The sequence below is a fragment of the Chlamydotis macqueenii genome, chromosome 3 (genome assembly GCF_036417535.1).
Source record: "Chlamydotis macqueenii isolate bChlMac1 chromosome 3, bChlMac1.mat, whole genome shotgun sequence".
NCBI lineage: Eukaryota > Metazoa > Chordata > Aves > Otidiformes > Otididae > Chlamydotis > Chlamydotis macqueenii.
Genome location: NC_141558.1, coordinates 55,513,924 through 55,525,035, shown reverse-complemented (window position 1 = coordinate 55,525,035; position 11,112 = coordinate 55,513,924).

Here is an 11,112-nt window from a genome sequence, read left to right as displayed (position 1 = left end):
AGACCCCTGTGGTACTCCACCCTCACCAGCCTCTGGGTAAAGATGATCCATTAATTACTGTCCTTTGAGCCTAACCATCCAACCACTTTCTAACCAATTAGCTGTCCACTCACATACGCTGTAATGTCCAAACTTAATTATAAGAATATTGCTGGAGACACTGGAAGCCTTGCTAAAATTAAGCCAAATGACATCCAATGCTCTTCCTGGTCCACAAAACTAGTTGTTTTAATGTAGAAATCAATCAAGTTGGTCAGGCATGATTATTCCCTGGAAAATCCATGCTGGTTGTTGTCAGTCACTTCCTTCTCCTTCACATGCCCAGAAATGTCTTTCAAGAGGACTTGCTCCATGATTTTCCCAGGGATTGGGGTGTCTTGGAGACTACTGTTAGTAGAAATTGTTCCAACTTCCATGTAAAATAAATTGTATCACATTTCCGTCTATGCTACTAGACAGATTTGAGATTTTCAGAGTGGATACAACATTTCGTTAGTCACTAAACTTAATTTTAAGTTGGTGTCTTCAGGAATACCATTCATTAAATTCCTCTTCTTTCATGAGATCTTTTGTCCATGTCTTGAGAGTGGAATTTAAGCCTTGGGCTATATAATCCCACCAAAGCTGCTGAAAGCTGTGAATATAGCTGAGGGAAGCATTTTTTTTCCGGAAGACAAATGGTGACCTTAATTCATTAATTCATTATCAAAACAATGTCTTCAGTTTCATTTACTATTAGAATTGTACATACACATTTATTTGCATATTTTTAACTATGTTAAACAAACCTGAGCTATGGTTTAAAATGTTAAATATGAAAAAGTTAGCAAATACTACCTTTAACATTACTTTGTGTATTAAACTTGTGCCCAATCCTAGTATACATGAGTGCCTACTGAGATGTTTGAAAGCTGGTTTTGCAGGAAAAGTTCCCTTGACATTTCAAAATTTCAGCTCAGAAAATACGGAGGTTTTTTTTTTAAGCATATGGCTGCTTGCTTGCTCCTGTTATTTTTATACTGTGATTGTAAACTGTGACAGGGACTGTCTTTCTGTTTAGACAGCACCTGGGGCAATGCCATCCTGGTGAATGACTGAGGCTCCTAGCAACAGTGAAAAGGAAGGACATGTAACAGATAAACATAGCTGCTAAGTTTTGAAACACTTCTAGGTTATGTGTCACTGCCCAAACTGCTTTTGCCATAACTTTCTTTTCTTCCTTCCCTTCTCTATACCTGTATAGCTTCATAGTACGAAATGGGGATTATAATTATCTAGTCTGCCCATATACAGGCCTGGGAGATAGTTAAGAAGAACTTGGATTTTCTTGTCTACTCCCCCTTCTCTATGTCATATTGCAAGGAAACACATAGATTTGGGGGGTCCTGCAGCAGATTTGTAGATAGATCTTACTCTACTGTTTTAACAGTCTATTTTGGCATCACAGATGGATTGCATTAGAAAGAAAAACTGCTTTGGCTTCTGAATCAGCCCAGCCACAGAGCTTCACAGTTTGTGACTATTTTAACTTGTTGTCATATTTTTTTTTCTCTTGTGGTGCATGGGTGAAAGAAGGGAAATGGCACTATTAAGCATTTACATCTCATTTACACCACAGAAGCTTGAGAGAATTTAATAGGACAAAGAAGAAATATTTAATTAACTGTAAGTACTCCTTCCCCTCAAAATCTTCCTGCAAATAATATGAAAAAAAAAAAAAGTCTGACAGAAAAAGTTGCAAGCATGTTAATAATGTAAAGTGTTAAAAAGCCATGTTACATTATCCCCACTTCCTTGGGTTTCCTTCTGGTGATAAGGGTAAGAAGCATCCTAATACTTTGTAGTCAGGAAGATTTAGTTGAGTTTCAACATAGGAAAAGGAGAGTAACTCGTAAAAACATTTCCAAAGGCTATCTGCAACTGCACCATTAGCCAACACAAATGAGAATGAGGATGTGCGTTAGGAAGACATTCACCATTGCATTCATTAAAGAACACATTATTTAGCTTAAATTACAACAGGAATTTGATTAAAAAAATAATTTATGAGCGAACAGGTTAAATTAAATGCCTGGAATAATCTTATTGAATCAAATTCAATGACGTGGTCTCCAAAGGTGCATTTTGCTTTGAAACAAAGTAGACAAAACTGCAAAAGTTGTTGTTTTATAGCATTTAATTTAAAATCAATAGTGACTTCTATGAACAACAAGAATCTCTGGAGCACCAAGTAAGAAGTACAATCAGCAAACATCTCCACATAAATTTTTAACAGACAATAACTTTTTTATTTTTCATTCAGTGCACATCTCCATCACTCCATTTTTTAAGAAGGTGGTTTTAAACAAGACACAGACAAAAAATCCTGCATATCCCTTTACCTTCTGCCTATGGGTAAACCACCTGGCCTGATAATTCAGGTTGTTTAGCTTTCAAATATCTCCTGGCTTTCATAGCCTTGAAACAATTTTTAAGCATCTCCTCTGCATGCTTAAGTAGTGTCTCCTTTTCTCCCTTATAAAAAACTGCTGCAGGCCACTACACACATGTTGTCAGAACATTTGGACTCCAAGGAAGAAGGTAATTTAGCTTCCTAGTTTTAAAACCTTATATTTAGTAGGAACCTTTTTTCCAAATGTTTATTCCCAGAGCCATATCCAAACCCAAGGCTACTACTGAAAAGATATCCAGCAGGGATTTTGACAAGCAGATTAAACAAACAAACAAACAAACAAAACCCCTCACTAAAATAATGAGAGACTGCTAAGTAAGTTCCTTACTCTCAAATGAATTTCAGAAGTGAATTTGCCCTAAATTAAGGAAGGCAAATTACTGATCGGAAAAAGAAAGAAGAAAACTTCCTCCACCTTCACAAGGCAAGATCTAACACTTCATGTTCTACCCACTACTCTTATGAAGGTATCACAGAAAGCTTTGGGGACACAGCAAAAAGAAAAACTAGAGATGTCAAATGTTAAAAAAAAATTAAACCAGTAATAGGGCAGGATGACAGAGAGATTTTTAGGGAATCTATTCTTACCCTGATTATTTGATAGTCAATGGATCATCTGGTGATCAATGTTTTTTGCTCAGGCTGTCAGCCTGTCACAAATAGGGATCAACACTGGCTCCCATGCAGTTCAACACCTTCATAAATGACCTGGACAACAGGACTGAAAGCATCCTCGCCAAGCTTGCTGATGACACTAAACTGGGTGGTGAGGTGGACACGTGAGAAGGGTGAGTCATCTCACAGAGAGACCTGGACAGACTGGAAGAATGGACAAGCAAGAACTGTATGGATATTAACAAAAACAAGTGCAAAGTCCTGCACCTAGAATGACATAATTAAAGAGCCCACTGAGGATCTGTGTGGCTGTGGAGCAGCCTTGCTGAAAAGGACCTGGAGGTCCTGGTGGGTAACAATCTGGGCACAAGTCAGCAGTGTGTTGCTGCAGCAACAAAGGCAAATCAGATCCTGGGCTGCATCCACAGGGACATAACTAGCAGAGATAGAGACGTGATCATCTTGTACTACTCAGCACTTGTCAAGCCACACCTGGAGTACTGTGTCCAGTTCTGGTCTCCACAATTCGAAAGAAATACACACATAATGGAGAGTATTCAAAGGCAGGACACAGGCTGGAGAACCTGCTTTATGGGAAAAGATTGAAGGAGTTAGATCTCCAGGGAGAAAAGAAGGCTCAGGCACAGTTTTCCAGTCCTTAAATGGTGACTACAAAGAGGACAGAGCCTCTCTACACAAAGAGCCACATGGAGAGGACAAGCAGCAATGGATACAAGCTGCTGGGAGAGGTTTCAACTTGGTATAAGAAAGAATTTTTTTACAGTAACAACAATCATTCACTGGAACAACCTTCCCAGGGAATTGCTGGAGTCCCATCACTGGAGGTTTTCAAGATGCACCTGGAGAGAGTGCTAGATAATCTCAGCTAGACTCCCATGAAAGTAGGACCAGATGATCTTTTGAGGTCCCTACCAACTTGGTCTGTTCTATTATTCTATGATCCAAAATCTGGAAATGCATTTTTGATTAAGAAAATGTCCACACAGTCTTGTTATTAACACAGCATATTCAAGAGAGTATCACATTAGCAGCTCCTTATGAGAATACAAAAAGAGAAGAGGTCAAATTCATCCCTAGACAAATCTAGATGGAAATGGTGGGCCAAATGTTCTCCTTTCTATTAGGTCCATAGTGTCACTTTCTTACCCAGTGTAAGGCAACAATGGCAGAGTTTGCTTGGTGTAATTTCCCAACTTCCAATGATAGAGGTCTAAGCATGTCTAAAAGAAAGACAAGGAGTTTATTGGTTTTGTCTTTTTAACATTTAAGACCTGCAGGAACCCCATCCAAGCCTGAAATTGAGAAGCAATGGGACAATCCACCATTTGCTTGCCTGAATGAGATAACATCAAAGAGATCTCTAAAATGTTTGATTATCTCCTTTGTCTCACTCTCTTTACAATTCTTTTGGACTCTAAACCAATTTTGATAAATTATTTGAGGATTTAGTTCTGACATGAATGATTGTGTCTTCTGTCCTGGCTCCAATTCATAGTCAGTGCTGAACAAACGTCTTGTCTGCTGCACATTCCCATTCTTTGACTGTGTGACTTCTGGCTGTCTAAAATAGCAAAATTAGAACTGTGGAAGCCACCTCTTTTCTCCTTTATGAAGGATGATGCTGATTTTTTTTTTTTCTAAACTAAATATCTTTGAACCTTTAAGTTGACCCAGATACAGAAGAAAAGTTCCACAGCTGAGAAATTGTAATAAAATAAGAAGAAAGGATTATAAATACCAACCAACAAACATAATTTGTAGGTCAACTTGCATAGATTTTTTTTTACTTAATTTGACGTATTTTTAAAGCACAGATCCAGCACATGACACACATGGATGTAAAACTGTATGAGATTCCAGTTATTAGGAAGAAATAAAAGGCCCTTGAGAATATTCTGATTTAGTCTTAAAAGCTGGAAAAAAAATGCAAAATTGCATCTTGAGGTCAGAAGTAACTGGCAGAAAACATTTACAGAGGGAAGATCTTGTGGGGAAAGTTAAGCCAAGAACTCATGAACACCCGGGTGTGCATAATTAGGAGATACATGCTAAGAAGAAAATTAGGAGCCCCAACCTTTGCAAAGTAATTTCTTTCATAGTTACTTTAAGATACCCACTTTGTGGCACCAATTAACCAGTCAAATGTTGAAATTTTAATGGGGCAACTTGGCTAATAGGTTGAAAGTTTTAAAATTAATTTCAATAAACAGAAAAGCATTACTAAATCAAGAAGAGGTTCAGTGAAGAGTAACAAATTGTCAGAAGGCTGGAACTAATTATAAGCTACAATTAAAAGTGCTAGATACAGCAAACTTAGCAAAGGATTGACTGAGGGGTAATGTAACCATAGTCACAGATATTTAAAAAAAAAAATGTGAACCCCAATATGATATGGATAAAGTAATGCTGGAAAAATTTGGCTAAATATCAGTTAAAACTGAGAATGAGTGTTTTCTGGTTTTCTTGATGAAAAATAAAGGAAGTCGCACAGCCTGGGAATATTTGGTATAAGAGGCATCATTGTAAAAGTGCACATGGATTGTATGAATCAGTTGGCCACTACTTTTATGGAAAAAAAAAAAAAGTGTGTTTTTTTTTTTTTTGAAAAGGGAGTGAAAAATCTTAATATTACTATCACTGAAAAGGTAATTACCTTTCAAATAGCTCAAGACAAGAGTCAAGAAAGAGCTCTTCACTGTTGCTGTAGTTAGCAATGACTGTAACATCAAGCAAGTGTTCTGGGAAATTAGGGTGAGCTATGGCATTCTTCTGGCTTGCTGGAGAGGGTTGCTACAGAAAGAAATCCTGATCAACACAACCCATCCTGCGGTCTCACGGCCATTATCCAAACCTCTCAAAAATCATCAGGAGTCTTTCCACTGACTTAAATAGACTCTGATGTTCTCTCATAGTGAAATGAACTACGGCTAGCACACAAAGTTCAGGAAAGCTCAGAGGACAAGGTCCTGACCTTTCCGTGCCTAACAAGGGGAAAAAAAAAAAAAAAAGAGTAAGGGTGGAGACCACGAAGGCCTTGTAAAGAACAGTAGCAACTTTAGGGCTTTCTCCCTCGAGGCATGTCTAAGGTAATGATACACAGTAGGGCTCTGCTCCAGACTGATCCAGAAGGGAAGAGGGATCGCAGCCCTTCCACAGAGCTCTGATAAGAGCTGAACCGATTTAAAGATCCTCCAAGTACCTAACAAATCTCCTCCACTTTCCTATTTCCATTACAAGTTCAAGCGAAACTGAAAGCAAAAAAGCAGAGGAGACAACGGCTTTGCTTTGGCAGCAAGACAAAGAAAGTAGGCCAATTATGAGGAAAAAAAATGCAAATCACAGACATATAAAATGCAGTGTCTTGTACTCTGCTACTACAGTCACATATACTATAATACTGAGAACTTCAAGGCTGTTCGGAACACAAAGCTTCTCCGAACAACACAGGGACTGGAAAGATTGGGAAACGTATGGGACACAATAAATGAGGGGGAAGAAAGATACGTTCTGATGTTTGATCTTTCTCAATAAATAATGACATTTGGTTCTTTTTCTCATCCAAGCACTGAAAGCAGTAACTGCTAGGGGTCAGAGAGATGTGTTCCTGAATCTGATATATTACTGAATCATAACATAGAGAATGAGAAATGGTGTGGTGGCAAGCGGTGTGCGTCCAGTGGGCAGTCAAAAGGAGGACAGTCCCCTCCCTCCCTTGGTCGCTGTCTCAGCTGACATACACTCAGCGGTGCACAACCGACCACCCAGGAGGGTCCCACCTCAGACCAGCCACTTTGCTTGCCCTCAACACACACCCCTGACTTCAAGTGGTGGAAATTAAAAATTGGAGCACATCACACATTCTGTCCTCTTACTCAGTTTTAGGGTTTTTAATGTCGCTCCCTGTCATGGGGCTTGTGCGTCACAGAGGTAGAGATACAAGCCTGCAACTAATTCTGCCACTGAAAAGTTGTGTATGACATGCCACAGGCCCTCAAACATATTGTACTGTTGAAGGCACAGAGCAACTGCACACTACAAGCATTGCCAGTTAGTTCTGTAAAATTTATTCTTCCTCTTCAGTGGGATACAGAGGTTTAAGTTAAATTTCTTTTTCCCAGATGTATCTACCTACTCACCTATTATATTAGATGAGAGACAAAGCTAAACAGAGGGACAGTTTCCATTCCTAAACTAGGCAAACAAAGCAAATGGAAAGTGAAAAGCAAAAAGTGGCTTGAGTTATTAATGAAGGCCAATTTTGTTAATTTGATGAAATCAGGAAATATTGGTGTAATTATGAATAGCTATTCTACACAGCCATAAATATACCCGTATATATTAGTAAGTTAACACTGAAGAGAAGGTTTTTGCTCAGAAAAAAAAAACAAAAAAACTTCTGGTTAAAGTAAAGAATCCATAATCAGAAAAGATTATTAAATATGGGCATGGAATAAATAGTCCTGTTTTACTCAGGAGATTCCACCTGCATTGATGAAGCAGAATGGGTGGCCTTAGAAAGGGATTATGAGAAAAGATGGGAAGCAACAGAACATCCACATTGGAAAACTGGTGACATCCATAATAACAATAAGCTTGCACTAACAATGTATTGACCTAAGACGTCACAGAGAGAGCCTTAAAATTTGTCTTCCTGGGAGGTGATGAACCTTGGCACTCACAGGCCAACACTGTATCTACTGCTGAGGGGACAGTTCCGCACCTGGGCATGTGCCCCGTTCCAAGTGGCAGATGCTGCTCAGGGCTTTCAGCAGCAACAGTGACTTCAGTGGAAGGGTTTTACCTCCCTCCCCTTGCCAGCCAGTGCAAGCACAAATATTTATTCGAATGGGATAAACAGCAGAAACAATTTTTGGAAGAAATAGAAATTCAGCTTAGGAAGACTGTGGAAACACAGTGCCAGACATTTAAAAGTATAATCAAGCCACTTAAGTCCAGCCATAACATTTAGATTCTATTTAATCCTAATGTATTTTTGTAACTGATTTTTGACGAATCAGTCTTTTAAAAATCTTTACGTAAACTGTTCTTTGGATTTATATGCAAATACTACCCTTGGTAAACCTAAATGTTGGCATATATTCCTACCACAGTTTACAAGTAGCCTAAGTATTTACCTTTCAGATTACTCCTAGATCTTTTGATGGTAAATAGCATCCAAAGAAAGGAAAGTGCTACCTTCTCGTACATTACTAAAATAAACAGGCTTGGGGACCACAAAACTCCCTCTGCTAACATGCTGGCAAGAAGGCTAATCTGAGGAAGATGGATTAGCTCAATTTTGTTCAGATTATTTGCTTAGAATATGTAAGAAGAACAGTGTGGGAAATTATCTGCATTATAAATGAGCTACTTCAAAGACTGCTGGGGTACGTCAAAAGTCACTTCATCTTTTGATGTTCCTAGTTGACCAAAATGGTACTCTTGATTGGAACAGAAGGGAGATACTTGAATAGGACCAAATAAAAAAAAAAGCTACAAAGCAATCTCGTAAACACCTGCTAAGCTTCCCTACCAGGTCAAGTACATTCAGGAAGAGGTAAGTCCAGAGGCATCCTTCTGCTTATGAGAGAAGGATTTCCTATTCTCTTCTGTTCTATAAAAAGGGAAAGAAACTTTCATCTTATTTGCCACATGTTGCTCCAACAATAATGGATGCTCCTTAAACTCTGGTCATGTTAGAGACTTGCTTCTACCTACTCTCATGAACGATTCCACACTTATATAATTTCTTTTGCACTACAGATATTCTCATCTTTGTCAAGTAGCCCGGAGTGATCCAAAAAAGTCCGTAAGACTACAGAACAAAATTCACAGTCAGAGTTAACAGAGTGAGCAATGAGATCAAGACTGGGCATAGTTATAGCCTTACATACTGTAAAGGGCCCAGAGAGGGCCAGTTAGAGCAAAAAGTTCCTAACCTCACCTTTTAAGAGCAACAGAGATTAAAACTTGAGCATGCATCACCTCAGATTTCTAAGAGATCTTCCCACACCCTATATTGCAGGTGACAGTCAAAGCTATAATTTCACAGAAATGTCTATAATATTCATACTGCAATCTGTCATTAAGTGCTTATATGGAGGCTGTCAGGTCCACTCAACGTCATCTATGTACTTCTTATTGTACAGATTCACAAAACACTCCCTCTGAGTAAAACCTTCTGCTTAACGTACAAAACCCCTCCAACAACACATTGCTACATTATACACAGTACTGTAGCCCTAACATCAACTCACACCATTTTCAGTTAGTACATCTTATATAAACACCCTCAAAAATACATTTGAAATGAAAACGTATAGGATAAGATGTAATGAATATAATATATTCTATCTATATAGTATAATATAACATAAAGGCAAAGCACTATTTCCTCTTTCTCATCAGCAAATTAAGTCTTATTTGTTCAAATAGGCACTAAAAATATTTAGGATTTAAGAGTCAGACATTTTAAAGAGTTAAGACAAAGCTCTGTACAATACTAAAAAAAAAGCCTAGCAAGCGTAACAAGATTTACCTGGGAGACTTTTAGCTTTTCCCACGTATGTTCCTTAAATCTACTTTGTCCCTTGGTGGTGCAGAAGAAAATTAGCAACATGTGAAAAATACTAGGGAAGACAGAAGGTGTACGTTAATTTCACACCTAATTATTAATTAATTTGCTCAGGCTCTGCTGGAATAATCAGCACTTGAACAGCTTCACTTGTTCCCAATGAGCTGCTGCAATGTCTCTCTTTAAAATTCCAGGGAGGTCACAGTTGCAGCAGGCTGAATAGTAATGATTGCAGGGAGTTTGAGTCTGGTTCCCCTTCCATGGGACTGGCACCACATGCTTTCATTGTACCAAGCATGACTAGGTCCCTCATGTTGGGGTAGGTAGATGTGCTTTCCTTCTGATAGTTGAGTTATCCTAGCATAAAACCGAAGAGAAGGAGGATTCAGTTCCATTGATTTTGTGTTGCTGTAAAATCATAACAGTGTTAACACAAAGCCAATGTTATTGATATTAGAAAAAATTTCCAAGACAAATTAATCTATGTAATGTATTGTAAATCAAGGCTTTGGTGCTCTGATACATATGTAGTGTTGGGAGATGACAGGTTCTGATAACTTATTAAATAACACACAAATAATCTTTGACAGACAGATTATGTGAAAGGCTGGCTGAAATTTTCCTACATGCTGCCTCTCTTTCAGATAAAACTTCTAAAATACAGCCTATATAAGCAGTTCCTGTATGTTTGATCCAGATTGCCTTTCACTCCCTTCTGTACCCCATGTAGGTTGTAATTTGCTCTAACATCTGTCTGATAAAAAGCCTTTCATTTATATAAAATAAGTGACAATTTGAAAAAGAGCATTATGCTTATATAAAGATATGACACATCTTCTGCATCCTATCCTTATTACGTTATCCTAGGTATCAGAAATTGGTTTAAGAACTGTCATTGACCTCGAGAGAGTAGAGTATTGAGTAGAGAAAGAGGCACACATGAAAAGCGGAAAACATTTAGGACCAGATTCAGAAGGAATTCTGGTATAAAGAGGACGTGGTAAACTTTATATCCCAAACTGAACATAAGGATGCAGCCTCCTATTTGGCTCTGAAGATCCCAAATGCCTGCATGTCTCATTCCACTTCAGTCTCGTAGTGCTGCACTATCTAGCTCAGCCCTAGAAACTGGGAATTCAACACAAACCTGCTCCTAGAAGAGTTTTATATTTGGTGAGGAGTAGGCTAGGCTGGGCAGGACTTTCCTCTTCTCCTGCTGAGGATTTGTGAAGGAGTCCAGGATTTGCCAAAGAGGGAGGGAAAGCCAACGAGGGGGAGCTTGGCTCTGCAGAGCCACTAGGACAGTTGGGTAGGAGTGAGATGATGGGACTTTACTGGCAGGACTGATCACACATTTTATATTAAACAGTTACTGGACTTAAGAGGAATAAAAGGAAAAGTATTGACACTCCCACATCAGTATTTAAGCACAATGCTAGTCAAGCTCCAT